This window comes from Lolium rigidum, chromosome 7 (genome assembly GCF_022539505.1).
Source record: "Lolium rigidum isolate FL_2022 chromosome 7, APGP_CSIRO_Lrig_0.1, whole genome shotgun sequence".
Taxonomy (NCBI): domain Eukaryota; kingdom Viridiplantae; phylum Streptophyta; class Magnoliopsida; order Poales; family Poaceae; genus Lolium; species Lolium rigidum.
Window position 1 is genome coordinate 28,896,329 of NC_061514.1, and position 12,408 is coordinate 28,908,736.

General features: G+C 42.2%; 1 pseudogene; it reads right to left on the minus strand.

The window, feature by feature from the left end:
* Positions 1-3,806: 3,806 nt before the first annotated feature.
* On the minus strand, positions 3,807-6,613 carry LOC124671087 (annotated as a pseudogene).
* Positions 6,614-12,408: the final 5,795 nt, after the last annotated feature.

A 12,408-nucleotide genomic window follows, 5' to 3' on the forward strand; every position in this document is an offset into this window, starting at 1 on the left:
GCCCATCCTTAAGTCCCACTCCTTCTATCAGATCACCCAAGGCAATATCTCCCTTTGGAGTTCACCCTGGTGCAAAGATTGGACTACGATTTATGAAAATCTCATTATCCAGCAGCCCAACTACAATTATCCTGCAAAAGTTAATGATCTTTGGTTACCAAATCAGCAAGCTTGGGATGACAACCTTATTGATTCCCTATTCCAACAACCTATGGCCCAATGTATCAAGCAAACACCCATAATTCCATCATATGATCAGGATTTGTTATGTTGGAAGCTCACATCACATGGTAAATGCGACTCTAAAAGTGCTTATTATGCTTGCTTACAAAGATTGCAGGAATTAGGAGAGCCTCAACCAAGGCAGGTTTGCACTGCAACCACTAATCTGTTGAATCAGGTTTGGAAATCCAGAGACATCTTGCCAAGAATCCAGGCTTTTGCCTGGCGCTTTCTTCGCAAGGCCATACCTACTGGTGCTCGTGCAGGAAAATATTCCAAACATATTAGTAAGTTTTGCTGCAGGTGCGGATTACAGGAAGAAGATATTCATCTCTTTTTTACTTGCCGCTTTGTCAAAGCTGCTTGGTTCAGTGCGCCATGGTACCTCCGAACTGAAATAATAACACAAAATACACATTCTTTAACTCATATTCTGCTGAACATGCTCAACTTGCCTCATCCATATGCTTCTCTCAGGAATATTTTAACCTTTATGTGGTGCATATGGAAGTCTAGAAATGATTGTCTGTTTCACAGGAAAAAGGGAGAGCCTTATCAGATTAATATCAATGCACAAGCTTTGCAAAATAACATGGAGCTACTTGATCCTTCTGTTACTTCTTCTTTGCAGATAATGCCACGACAAATGCATATTAAGGAGCAACATGAATTTTCGGAGCAAGGAGAAACCCTTACATCAGACAGGAACATTTTAGGGGCCAAGATTTTTTCAGATGCTTCGTGGAAGAGGAAAAAGGTCCCTGTAGATTATGAAACAACAGGAATAGGCGTTTTCATACAATTTGATATCAACGGGCTCAACTTCAACGTCATGATACAAGCCTCCGTTCCCCTGGCTTCTTCGGTCCTGCAAGCAGAGGCAAAAGCGATGTTGCTCGCAGCTCAAATTGCAGAGAAGTTCCAACTTAGCAGGCCAACAATATTGACAGATAACAAACTTCTTGCCAAGGCGGTTGCGAGCATGAAAATTGATTCAGTTCACATGCACTGGAATACCAGGGACACCCTTGCCAGGATACTCAATACCACATCAAAGCTACAGGCTCGGGTGTTCCACATCAAGAGAGATTTAAATGGTGTTGCTCATAAGTGTGTTCATCAGGTGCTTAGAAACTCTCTAGGTCCACCTTTATTTGGTTGTTCTTCTTCAGCTCATACTACCCCTTCCTGCCTTGCTATCTCTGTCCTACAGGATTCCGAGTGGCCAGGCTTTGTAATCCATGATGTACAATGTTGTTGAGCTGATTGAATGAAAATTGGCGCCCACAGAAGCCTTTCCTTGTTCAAAAAAAAAATACTGGATACATGGGATTTGGTAGACATGGGCCGTGGGCCAGCGAGAGTGGAATTTGGATTTGGCCTGGTGGCTACAGGGAATTTCTCTCCAAACAAACAGTTTCGAAAAAAAACAGCTACGAAGGACTCATGGAACAGAAACGAACTGAACACCACTCCTTCCTCTGTGATCCTCTTCTTCTCTTGATCTTCTCTTCCTCAAGGCTATGGCCTATGGGGGAGGCGTCGGACGACGACGGGGGCGACCATCCAGGAGAGATTGGTGCAGCTCAGCATGACGCTGGGTCGTATTGCAGCGTGGCAAGACAAGATGCTGGTTGATTTGAAGAAGATGGCGGCTACTGCCGCGCCAATCACCACAATCACGACGATGTCCGTCTCGGGACGAGTTCGGAGCAGCCGACCAACAAGCCTTCGTCACCCTCGCATCTCTCGGCGATTTAGGTCGTGAGTTTTGCTGTTCCACACACGCTTCCGACATGCCCACAAGATGTTCGACATTTGGCTTGGACATCAACCATGCCGCGGTCGCGTGTTCCGTCCTTGGATAACACAGATGCAGAGCTCCTCACACCCATGGGGCTCAGCATGCTGACACCCATTACTTGTTCAATTTTCGATTCTAGCCGTGTTGACCATGCTGTCGTGCCCCTTAACAAAATGCTTGGATGATGATGCCAGCAAGGCAATGTCTATGGTTTCTTGGGGTGTGTCTCTTACAACCAATGACCCCACGATGTTGTCTGCGGCGTTTCCAGTGTGTGACCACACCGAGGACATCACTACATGTTCTTCATGAAAGTGCTGGAGCGAGGCAATGTTGAATGGAAACCATGGCTTGATTTGCAAATGTGGGAGCCCCATATGCAGGCCACAACCATGATCATCGTTTGTAAGGAATCAGCTGGAACATGTGCAGGTGACCTTGGCCAGGCTACCACGGCGAAGGCCATATTTCAAGCTGCCAACTGGCTAAGATGAAATGTTTCTATACTGAGGGCAGGCACTTATTGGATCTCTGGTTGAGTCTGGCCAGACGCATGGAGCACTGGCCATTTCATGATGTTATTTTTGGTGCAATAACAGTCTGCAGCTCTTTTCCAGACATCCTAGGTCATTTTATCAAGCAGATGATGTCCACACGCCAAAGCTTGATTCAGTTTACCCACACTGCCATCAGCTCTACTAGTGCTTACTCTGCCAACTATTTCCTACTTTCACGTGGAGTGCCTCATAGCTAACAGGTTAAGTCGGCATTTGGATCCTGGTGGTTCAAGGTACGCATGTTGGGTACTGAATAGCAAACATCTTGCTGGAACCATCAACATTTCTTTCATGAATCTGCCGCTTGATTTAAATGTTTGGGGGGATAGCAAGTCCCAAATTCTTGCAACTGAGCTCTATTTTCAGTGGGACCAAGGAATCATGTTGAATGCTTTTATGTAGGCAATGTTTGTTATTCGTAAAGTATCATCAATTATTCACTTGGCCCAACAATCAACTTACTTCCATCTGTCATACCTTCAAGAGATCAATGAACTAACCAAGTGCACCATTGTTCTCATGTATGTGTCAACCTTCTCAATATACCATAGGATTCCTCTGGCTAGCCATCTTCTGTATAAGCAAGGGATTCTGGTGTTTGGTGGATTCTAGTTGCAGAAGCACCAAATCATAGCGCAGTAGGAACGAGTATCATGAGCAAATTTGGAGCATTTTGAGAATGCCCAAGTGGTTGACATTGTGTTTTGGTTTTACATAGTGATTTGACCTGCCCCGGTAAATTAGATGAGAATGTGTCCAGATAAATCATGCTGCAAGTCTATGAACTTTGACATGTTTGAGTTCTGTCTTAGTTTCAATATTATCTATGTATTTTGAACTGAAAAAAGAGCCTTGTAGACTCAATGCCAGCTGTTTGATGATATAATGTTACTTTTAGTCTGTTGCCCTGGAACACTAGAGAATGCTTTCCATCTTTGATTTTAAATTAGATAACTTGGTACTTTTATCAAGATTTTATCCAAAGGATTCCACTTGTACTTCATTCTTTAACTAAGTACGTACTGTTCTTCATGTTGCATGCACCAAGTAATTAAATAATGTGAACTCGTAAGAGTATCTTTGGAAGTTACAATCCTCACCTTTTAGTTTTGTTACGTTGGGTTAACGGTTGAAATAATCTCTGCTTGTCAATGGAAGGTCAAAACCACATCATCTAGTTATATGCAAGCATTTAGGCTCTTCTTGAGAATGATTACGAGAAGCTAGTAAGCATATGGAGGGGAGGGTCCTCTTCGCCGCTCACAAGCTGTCCTCAGCCTACAAAGAGCACTAAGGTTGCCACTGATATCCTTCTTGTTCTTCCTCTTGAATTCTTGGACAAAGTGGTTGACCATTCTGTTGTCGAAGTCCTCACCACCAAGGTGAGTGTCACCAGCAGTGGACTTCACCGCAAAGATACCCTCCTCAATGGTAAGAAGGGAAACATCAAAGGTGCCACCTCCAAAGTCAAAGATGAGAATGTTCTTCTCACCAGCGCTGGTGGCCTTCTTGTCAAGACCACAAGCAATAGCAGCATCGGTTGGCTAATTGATGATGCGTATAACATTCAGACCAGCAATCACTCCAACATCCTTGGTTGCCTTCCTCGGGGAATCGTTAAAGTAAGTAGGAACAGTGACAATAGCATTATTGATTGTGCTGCCAATATACGCTTCAGCAATCTCACGCATTTTGATAAGGACCATGGAGGAGATCTCTTCAGCGGCAAATTCCTTCTCCTCATCCTTGTACTGAGCATCAACCATAGGCTTCTCTCCAGGTCCAGCAATGACCTTAAAGGGCCACATCTTCATGTCGCTCTGGACAGAAGCATCAGTGAATCTCTTGCTAATAAGGCGCTTAGCATCTGCAGAGCAAATTTCATGTCAGCTATTTGAAGAACAAAAGTATCAACTATGATGCTTACAGAAATTAATGAGGAAATCAGCAACACAATATCAACCAAGGCTTGTATAAAGAATCCAACTTGACTAGTTTCTATAGCAGGAAAAACACCAATGCAAGCAATGAACTACATAACAACAATTAAACATCAAAAAACATGAAAAGGCTTATTGAACAAGGCACACAACATGGTACACTGCTAAACTAGTAGTCATGCTAGGCGCACTAGCTAAATAACAAAAAGATGGTGTAGTGCTATTTAGTATAACGTCTAAAGTTTTGTTTGCTCAATTCCTTAATTTTGAACACTAACTATACAAATAAAATACATTAAGGATGTTGGATTTCATATTCAGTTAGCACGAATTGTTGAAATCTCTCCCCTATTGTCAAAGAGAAGATTAGGAGGCAATCTCTCTAGCTAATTTACCTTATTTGATCCTTTTGAGTTGTATCTGCAGTGCTATAATTTCTATATCTCTAATCCCACTAGCAACTCTAATCCTTTAATATTAGGTTTACCAAATTAATGATATATTCTTCCCGTTTTTCACGGGGATTACTTCAGATTGATAATTTTATGTTTGTTTGTATTGCCATTTTCGCTTCTACTTTGCTAATAAGTACTACCTCTGTCCAAAAAAGGATGTCGCAAGTTTGTCTAAATTTAGATGTATCTAGACACTCTTTAGTGTATAGATGCATAAAAATTTAGACAAATCTCCGACATCCTTTCATGGGTGGAGGGAGTATTACATTTCACAATCATAACATTTCATGTTTTCAGGTTGTAGAAGTGGAGAATTGTGAAAGTCTGCATATTGTTGCAGATGATAAACAAATCTGTATTGCCATATGTCGTGAGTGCATCTTATTGTGGGGGACAACCATAAAGTTCATATAAGGTTGTGTTACTCTTTTTGCTGTGAACAGTTTGTACTTAGTAGAATTAGAAGGTATATATGTTCTCTGGACACTTGCACTGACTGACTGAAAAACTAGAGATTGATCAACCTAATAGACACGAGTAACCATCCATTATTATTACTTGTGAATACATCATAGTGTGCATGTTACAGTTGGGAAAGGCGTGATGACCAATGGTGAACTTATTTACGCGATAATTAAACATGCCCCAGCTAGACTTAGGGCATGAGAAAGTGGTGCCATGACTGTTGTAGTAATAGCAACTTTACCCACACCCTCGGACTGCTCAGGATAACACATATTACCTCAGTCCCAAAATAAGTGTCGCAACTTTGTCTGTCTAGACGTATTTTAGTGTGTAGATACATTTGTATCTAGAAAAAGTTGTGACACTTATTTTGTAACGGAGGGAGTATCAAGGGGTATGTCAGTGGAGATACTACTAAACTGTCAAAACACGGGAATACCAATTGTCCAGTCCATATGCTAAATATAAGGACTTGACTAAACACAAATTGGCAGTAGCAAAATTTTAACGACATGGGTAGCTATTTAAAAGAGCATTTGATGTTGCCCTACTAGAGCCTATTTCGAAAATAAAATGTTTATGTGTGCTTGTACGCTACTATGGATATAGGGGAAAATAAGTTGCATTCTGTACTCCCTCATTGCATGCTAGCATATAGGTTTTCTAGGAAAAAACATGCAGTTTTGCAGGTCTGTTTATTTGTTTGTTCATTCTATCATTACCGTTGCCTTACATTCTTCATTGCATGAAACTACTAGATACAGTCAGCTGTTAGTAGAATCAGCATGCTTTACATTGCAGATCTTCCATTAGGCAATATTTGCTGCTATTAGAAATTCTGGAACTTAAAAGCCCGAATCAACGAAGTCACGTTGGCCCATCACGTTGGCAGCTTGGGGGCAGTCTTGAGGGACAAAGTTTAGTCTCACATTGCTAGTTGGAAGAGAGCTGGAGTGGTATATAAGGGTTGTTGTTCTAGTCCTTCCAAATGACTGAGAATAGAAGGAGCCCTCGCGCACTCCTCCTCCTCCACCCGCCCCGCCTCGTCACGCACGTCGTGTTTCGTGACTCGAGTTCGAGTTCGAGACATACTCAAGGAAGCCTAAATTTTTGTTTGGTGCACCAACTGAGTTGGGTACGTGTCGACTTACATGTGCATATTCGCCGCATGTCCCTGGCTTCCTACGCGTGGCAACGCGGTCGGGTCAGCTCTCCTCCCAGGATATACCAGGAGACAGAACAGATCTGGAGTCTCAAGCTCTTAGAACTCTCTAGTCCGTCTCTCTCACGAAAAAGTTCCTTTTGCTGCGCTACTCTCTAGTCTTTAACATCTCGGCGACTGCGTGTACAGCAGTCCGGGAGAGCAGGCCTCCGAAACCCCGTCCGTCGAGATCCTGCACCGGGAGGCGGGCGATAAGGTTTTTGGGAGCGTCTCGGCGCGACTGCTTGCTGTTGTTCGTGTTCTTCTTCGCCGGTTCGACTGCTTCCTCGACAAATCCGACTACACCATGGGCGGCATCAACGATTCCCATGGTGGTGTTGTTGCTGCTGGTGCGACCTCCCCGGTCGCGATGTACGTGCTTTTCCTGTCCTACCTTGTACTGCTACTTGTTACATATTCAGATTTGATGCATGAGCTTGTCTGATGTGTGTGGTTAAGTATGCTTGTGCATCTATAATGTTTCTTTCGGTGATTAAACTCACACGAAAATTACCTAATAATCTAACACTTTCTTCGCATTGCCATCCCTGAATTCTCACTCGGAATCACTTCCATCTTGGATTGCCCATCTCTTTACTCATTTGTTCTTTATTATTGCAGAGGCTTTTTACGCTGGGGATAGACACATACCAACTGATCAAACGGTCCTGACTCATCACTACTTGTTGACCTTAGCACTAGTATTTTTTCACCAGGTGTGTTCTCATCCCAACTACATCTTATCATCTTCAAGTCTGCAACGCGTTTTCCTGCAAAACTAGCGAGGGAGGATTACTGTTTGACCTTCAACAGTTTTACCTAATTGAGCCTCCACATTTTTAGTTCTATCTTGCAGCTCATGTATATTAGTTTTTATAGCAACTACTTAGATAGTTGGTCTATTGTAGTTCATGATTCTATGTCATTTTAATAAAAATATTCTTTTGCTCAATCTAAGAGTGCGGAGCCTAACCCTGTTGCACACTCTTGAAGATCTTGTGAAAATGATCATGGTGAAGAATCCCGTCATAGAAGGAGGTAACAAAGCAGCATACCAAATCTTTATTAATCAAGTTGTTGAAAAGGTACGTGAGCTTGAGATGGAATACAAGAAATTGTCTGAAAACTACCTGCTAAGTTGGATGATAGTTTTGAGCCAATTATTAAGATAAAAATAGGGGCTAATGAGATTGTTGTACTTTGTGATCCTAGTGCGAGTGTCTCCGTTATTCTCAAAAAACTTCATTTGATATGCTTAATCTTGGTTATTTAATGGTTACTGAACTAAAATTACACTTAGCTAATTCCACCTTCAAACAAGCCGTGGGCATTAAAGAAAATACAGGTGTTCAAATTAAAGATTGCCCCTTCACTTATTGATCCTGTCATAGGTTATATGCCTCAGGATCCTATTGCACTTATCATTCTTGGTAGGCCATTCTTAAGAATTTTCAAAGCCTTGATTAATCTTCATGAAGGGAACGTGAGATTTGAGTTACCCTCGCATACACCTTTTATTGTTCACTTTCGTAAGAAGAATAACAAGGCTAACGGAGTAATGATCTTGAAACCAAACTAGTTTGGGGTTGGAATCCCCATAACAAAGAAGACATGATCTTCATTTAGGTCGAGCTAAATGACCAAAAACAAAGCGATTCTTGGCAAGCAACCCATGATAAATATGAGTTCTTATGTAAGTTTTAGTTTGTACTTATGTTAATAAAAGTGATCAAAGTTCGAACATTGGAGATGAGAAGAACATGGTAATCTACTCTGCAAATCATATTGATAAAACTCTTTGAAGATCATGTTGTCCTTTTTCCTCTACCAACTAACTTGACAGGTCCCTGAAGAAATTCTTAAGAAAACAAGTCATTTCAAGGCCGCAAAAGTTTTAACGATCACTGGTACGGGTGTGCCGACCATACCACACTCCGCGTAGAGAACCAGAAATTTTCATTGATGACCAGAAAGTGTGGACGGCCAGTCTCCTTCAAAAGTGAGTGTGGCCAAATTGTGGTGCAGGCCAACTTTGCAAAAGGGAGCCCGAAACCGCGGCCCATCTCCTCTTCAAATGTCGTTACTCTTTTAGAATTTGAGCTTAGTCTTGGCTTGGCTTGGCATCGCCACCGTGGACCCTTCGGCATGGGGGAATTTGGCTTCGGTCAAGGAGTGGTGGCTAAACTTCATCTTCCAAAATGGAACTAGAGGGAAGTCATTTTCATACCATATTTGGAAATGTTTCCTCCATGCCAACTGTTATTGTAACTAAGATTAAGGGATAGATGGCTCTTTGAAATGTGGCGGGTGCCAAACACTTGGGTTCAATCATGCCGCGAGAGTGATCTTTTTTTTGCCAAGCTTGGCTCGGTCTTGTAACAAAACTTCAAACGTCTTGTTGATGAATGATTAGCGCAAAGCTTAAAACAAAAATCCGCCACCGAGCCAGACAAGAAAAATTGCAACAACTTCCTCATGGAAGAATCTGAGTTTTTGCCGGTGCGCAGTGGCGGAGGATGAAAAAATATTGAGGTAGGACGAAATCAATAGCATAAAAAACGCCGCAAAAATGATAGAATTTTACTTCGTTTCTATGGTTTATTTGTGATAGGATCAAAACCTCATTTATATATAAATTCATTGATCTTCCTCTGAACATCTTCTTTGGTTTTCTTTATGGCTACATTTGTTGGTTTGATAAAATTCCCTTGTAAACGTTACCATACGATTAACCACCAATTACGTGATCTTTTTCCAAGAAAAAAAATCTTGCCTTCTCTAGCTCTTCCAAAGTTATCATGATAATCATTCTTACTGCAGTATTCTAGTGAACCGTGATTTTGCTAGAAAGAAGTTCCGTTTTAACATTTGAGCTCGATCTAGGATATTTTGATATGTTGAAATCCAAAAGTAAAATGAGAATCAAAAGTATGAGAGCCAACCCAGATGCAAATCCTATAGTGGCCGGCTCCAGCAATTATACCTGAAAAATACAGATATAATAATATTTTCTATTTTCTAGTATAGGTGAAACAGTAAAAAATCATTTTAGTACATAGCAGTTCCATCCGTCAAGCACGCACATAAGTATAGAGTACTCCTATTTTCTCAAGCATGTAGCCGTATACAGATGGAACTACTTAAGTAATTCAAATTAATCGATCCATATATTTTGGAAACACAAGTGCTCACCGTGCATGTGTTTGTGAGGAGGAACGAAAAAAGGCTAGTAACGTGCAGGGCCAGAGCTCCTCGAACACCTCTTCCCTTGCTCTTTCTTCCCCATTTTTTTTTAACACAAATCATGGCAGCTCCTTATTTATATGATTTTAGCTATTTATGTCTCCCTCGTACTAAGGTTGCCCCCTTATATTTCATTCCTGGTTCCGTCCCTGAAACTAAGAAACGAACCGACGAACTCGCAAACAGACGACCACAGATAGATGAACGGAGTGATAGTATAAAACATGGCACTCCAGTATAGATTTGTAAGCCGGGTCTACTTGAACACGCGTTCTTCCATTTCCATCGGCTGTATCAGTTTACGGCTTCATCGTCATTTCATTTATAAAAAAAAAGAAAGAAGGAAAATGCAGCTTTAGAGACACACAAGAGCTAGCACTGAGGCGAGGTGTGCGGATGAGTGAAGCGTGCATCCTGTATAAATTCAACTGAGCCACGCCGGCCACGAGCACACGGCGAAAAGGAAAAGCACCTCCCGCTCTGCTCGCGTGCACCTCGCCGTCGCAGTCTGTACAAGGCGGAAAACCACAAGGCGACTGTGAGCTCAACTCCACCCCCGTCAAGCCCGGCCAGCGGCATGGCGAAGAAGAAGGTGATCTCTGAGGCCGTCGCCGTCGTGGCGGCGGTCCTGTTCGTGCTGGTGGCCATCCCCGTCTCCGGCGCCACTCCCCCACCTACTCCGACGAGGGTAATGAGCTGCATTCCCGGCCCGTTCTTCTTTGTTGCCGTTCCTTAATTCGTTGTGGCTGATCCTAGTACATTTTTTGTGCAGCTGCACCTGCACCTGCATCACCCGCCGCCCTCCTCGGCTGCCCGCCCTCCCTGTGTGCCCCCTGCGCCACGTGCCCCACGGAGACGCCCTAATTTTTTTCCCTTCTAAGCCTTGTAATAAAAATTTCCTTCAGTAATTCTCAACAAGTGTGTGTGTGTGTGTGTGTGGGGGGGGGGGGGGTGTGGCCCCCTGCCTTGTACATAGCTCCGCCTCTGGCACTTAGCACATGTAATGGATGCTCAGTTTCAGTTGCTTATTATTATTATTATTATTATTATTATTATTATTATTATTATTATTATTACTATTACTATTAGTAGTATACTGATAGAGGCTATGCGAAGGAGAAATTTGGATAGCACCCTTCTGGTTCCGGAGATGTGATTGTACTAGAGTCTCCTCCTGCCCTCGCGCAGCCGCAGCTCCTCCATCCTCGCCAAGCAAAACAGAGCAGCAGAGGTAGCAGAGGTCGATCGAGAGGAGCCTGCACGCACGGACATCTCCGGCATGGCCAAGAAGGTGATCTATATCCGGGGGCAAAGTGCTCAAAATTTTCTCTTCTTAGCCTTATAAATTTGTTTTCCTTGAGTAATTCTCAAAAAGTTGTGTGTGGGGGGGGGGGGGTGGCGGTGCCCCCCCTGACTTGTACATAGCTCCGCCTCTAGCACTCAGCACATGTAATGGATGCTCAGTTTCAGTTGCTTATTATTATTATTATTATTATTATTATTATTATTATTATTATTATTATTATTATTACTATTAAGCGTGCACGTGCAACGCACGTCTATACAACAATCCCCTCACTCTCAAGAATCTTGAAGCTTCCCTTCCACTCTCGATAATTCAAAAGAATTCCTTTCCACTCTCAAGGACCCCAAAGAATCTTGCTCTTGGTGATGCTGGTAGTTAAAATAATAATTCATCCAATATGTCACGTCGGTCCTCGCTCCCTCGTTACCGGGGCGGCAGCATCGGCACCAATTGCCAACATATTTGATTATTAGGATCATGATATTTCTTGTCTACATTAAAGCCAAGAATTCAAAACTCATGGGCTAGTAAGCCCACTCCATGCAAACAATTACCAAGCAGCGAAAGATGGTAATACTCAACAGCCTCAAGAACTAAACATGCCATTTTGTTGCAATTTTACTAAAAGGACCAGTATTCCATCTACAACTAATTACTTTGTTTAGGATAAGTTATTTTGACATGAAACATATACTTATCAGTTTCTCCTAACATCCTGGTAAAACCTCAAAAACAAATTCTAGATCATTGAAAACAGAAGCTTGTACTATTCTAGCACCATAGATACCAATGATGCCTGCAGCGACATTTAAGATGCACATACGCTAGACATGAAATCATTTATATACAATGTGCATGATATGAGAGATACTTACATAAAATACCAACACTACACACATCAGCTCTAGATGTCCTTGCCCCACCATGAAAAATGGGAGTATCAAACACCAATGAGAGAATGAAGACACAATGCTCTGTCGGGCTCAAATGTTGTGATGTACCATTCAGTTCATTCCTTTGCTCAGAACTACAATCTGCAAATAAAATAATATAAAAATAGTATTCTTTCTTGCATGTTGCCAAACATAGAACGCCCCGAAGATCTAATTCTCCTTGCTGAAAATCATCTTCATTCTCTTTTTTTTTTCCCTCAAAACAGCTTAAGAATCATTCACTACACAATAAAACATCATATGAGAGTCAGGTCAGACTAGT